Source organism: Salmo salar, chromosome 07, assembly GCF_965601325.2.
Source record: "Salmo salar chromosome 07, fSalSal1, whole genome shotgun sequence".
In the NCBI taxonomy this organism is placed as follows: domain Eukaryota; kingdom Metazoa; phylum Chordata; class Actinopteri; order Salmoniformes; family Salmonidae; genus Salmo; species Salmo salar.
The window spans coordinates 49053927-49057500 of NC_138297.1; positions in this window are offsets into that span (position 1 = coordinate 49053927).

The window sequence follows — 3574 nt, forward strand, 5'->3', positions numbered from 1 at the left end:
AATTTGGATTTAGTTCAACCCATGGCTTTAGGAAAAGCTCTCCCTCAGCATTTTTCCATCGCTTAGCCCTTGTAAAACCTCCCCGGCTCTGTCCCCACCCAGAACCTCGAAAGCTGCGATACAACCTTTCAACTCAGTATCACCGGCCACTGCTTTGACAACGTGCACGCTCTGCTGACACATGGGACCAGGAAGCCTTTGAAAATACGCTTTTTAACAAAAGCGAGGGACCTCTACTTCTGAAACGCATCTACCATGAACTCAATTAGCACCTTATCTTGGCTGGTTGACCAGGTCCCAGGTCCCAGTTCCCCTCCCCTCCCCTCTGATGTTTCCTGAGGAAATGCTGAAGTGAGAAGAGTGTGCAGACCAGTGGTTTGGGTCTTTCTTCTCCTTTCCTGTCTGGCACACTGTCAACCCAGATCTGGCCAGCAGAGCTTGAGAGGACCTTCTCAGGTTCCCCAGCTCCAGACGGGGGCTACTGCTACTGGCCAACCTGCTGTACTTCTCTCCATTTCTCTCTCTCTCCTTTTCTCTCTCTCTCTCTTTCTCTCTCTGTTTTGACTCTCTCCTCTTGTTGTATTTTGCTCTCCTTTTTTCTAATTGCTCTGGCTCTCCTCTCCTCCTAAGAGTGTATTTGGCTGACTCAAGAGTTTAGCCTTTGTCTCTCCCTGCAGCCAAAGAGCTCATGTGTTTATCTGAGTCTGAGGCTGCAGACTGCACAGTATGCACGTGGCAGAAATGACCCCACCACTCACATCTTTCTCGCCCTCTCTCTAACTTCCCTTTTCTATCTCGCATCCTCTCTGTATCCGTCTCTCCATATATCTCTCTGTGTGGTTATTGCTTTTGTTACTGCTCTGTTTCTCCACCGTCTGATGTTTCTCCAGGCGCCAGAATGTCTAACTTTAACACATTGTAGGAACAAGTTGCTGACACACACATACAGACACACTTTGACATGGAGAGAGAGAGAGAGAGAGAGAGAGAGAGAGAGAGAGAGAGAGAGAGAGAGAGAGAGAGAGAGAGAGGAGAGGAGAGAGAGGAGAGAGAGAGAGAGAGAGAGAGAGATTTCACTCCCCTTTTAAATCTATGGAGGGTTGGTAGTGAGATGCCTATGTTTGTGTCCTCCCTCCACTCTCGATCACTACAGTAGCCTAGTAGGTCTGTGCTACCTATGCGTCACACCCCCATGTGTGTTTTTTCTTTACTCTACCCAACAGGGTCACAACCTCTCATGTGTGTCCTTTGTTCCCTCATCAGGGGTCCTGACCTCTCATTGTGTGTATTTCAGGCTCCCGTGTCATCCAATGAGCTTCCAGGGGTGTATGAGTGACAGGTCGTTGGCCCAGATTCAGGCATCCTGGCTCCCTGATTCACGTCTCGGTGACTGGGTGATGAAGTGTGATATAGTCTAATGACGGCCAATTAGGTTCGATTTACCCTTAGCACGCAACCCTGCTGCTGAGCTGCCCATTCACCAGGCCCTGATCATACCTGCTAAACAGAGTTGAGGTAGAAGTACTGTAGCACCCTGGCTGGGCTACTCTGTGTTGAGTGTAATTATTATCTGTCATGTGATGCCGGGGGATCTCTCTGTCTACCTCTGTCTGTCTCCTCTGGTGGATTAGACTTAGTAAACAAGGTGTGGCTGAGGTGAAAAAGTCACAACGTAGCAAGAATGTTGACCTCATTGAACTATAATTAGTAATTCCAGTTCTATGGCCGACCTTTAGTTGACGTAGGGCATTTTGGATGTTTAAATACAGCTAATTACTACAGATATGTTCTCTCTTCTGTTCTCACCAAAAGGATGCAAAAGTTCTGTAAGACGTGTGTGCCTGCATGCGTGTGTGTCTGCCTGCCTGTTGTATAATGGCTTGGCATGCTCAAGGTGTAGGCTAGATGACTTAGCAGATAAGATAGAGCTTCATTTCCCCATAGTCTTCTCTTATTCCCTCTCTCTCTCCTTTTCATCGTGGGCAGTAAACCAAGCAATCAACTGAACTTTAAATCCTCTCTTTGTGAGTATATGAACTAGGGCAGCCAAAGGTACAATTTGTCTGTCCTCGGTTGGAGAGATAGGAACCTGCCAAAAGTACCTATGTGCCTCTCTGCAACAATGGCCTTCAGACTGGAACTGAACTGGAGGAGAAAGTCTAGATTAAACATGGTGGCTCAGTTACAGGGGTATGTACTGTATGAGGGGTGCAGGCCAGGTGGATTGGAGAAAGAAACCCCATGTACCTGCTCTATAATACCCCAGAGTTCCTAGTTCCTACTGCAGGGTACTCATTTCCAACTCCCCATCTCCCCTCCTTCCTCCCGTTTCATTCCAAACCCCTCAGCCCACCTGAGGAGTGTAGGTAGAGGTACCCTCTAAATCCCTCTTCTTGGCCATGTGTCCCACCCGAACCCCTGTCCCACTTCTTTTCGATCCAACTTAATGCAGGTAGTCCACTCCAACCTCTCTGATCCATTACAAACCCTTTAGTAGTCCTGCAGTCGTTGCCACGCTGCACCGGGCTGCATTGTTAGTGAGGCCTGGCACTCAGACAGACAGACAGACCTCATGGAAGAAAGAACAATGGCTGGCGTCCGTCCGCCACTCCCTGGCTGCTGCCTCGCGTTGATCAGCCGTAATCACTGGATGGTGTGATCCCCAGAGAGGGTTACGCAGAGAGTGTGTGTGTGTACTCACTATACACGTGTGTATGCATGTGTATGGTTGTGTGCATGTGTATGGTTGTGTGCTATGTGTGTGTTGGCATGTTAACATGCGTGGGGGTTTGAGATCATTACTGTATCCCCTCTGTTGCTTTTGACTACTGCTGCTCTGGCAGCATGAGGTCAACGTGTGTCGTGAATGCGAACAAGCGCACAAATGACCTCGCTGGCCTGGAATTTATGGTCTCCCCTGTCCACGAGCTTGTCTAACAGTAGTCGTTAATAACAGCAGAGGAGATTGGAGTCTGGGTGTTTGTTTAAGTGCACTCTAGTGTGTTGGAGTGGAAACAGACAACCCAGGGTTTGGTTATTATACGAGTGGATGCGGAGCGTGCTGAACATGCCATTCAAACAAGATGACGCCAACCATCATTACATTAATCATTTGTACCTGTTGGATAGCCAATTTTTATCTCTCCGTCTTTTCTTTCTGCGTCACCCTCTCTCTCATTACTTACCTTCATCTTTTTGTTGCCTCTCTTTCTCTCTCTCTCTCTCTCTCTCTCTCTCTCTCTCTCTCCTCACATACACATACACACACACACACACACACAAACTCACAAAAAGAAATCCCACACCCATTCTCACACCTTTTCCATTATCTTTCCTGTTTATCAGCTCATCTTGTTAAACCCTGCCTTTACAAATGAAGGATCTTAATTTGATCATTCTTTTGTTGCTGAGAATTTTCCTGCAGATGACCTTCGGGATTTATGTAAATTCACTGAAAACATACACAAACTTATATTAAATGGATACCTAAGGATTTTGGCTTTTTTAAATGTATTTAACCTTTACTTAACTAGGCAAGTCAGATAAGAACAAAATATTATTTATAATGACAGCC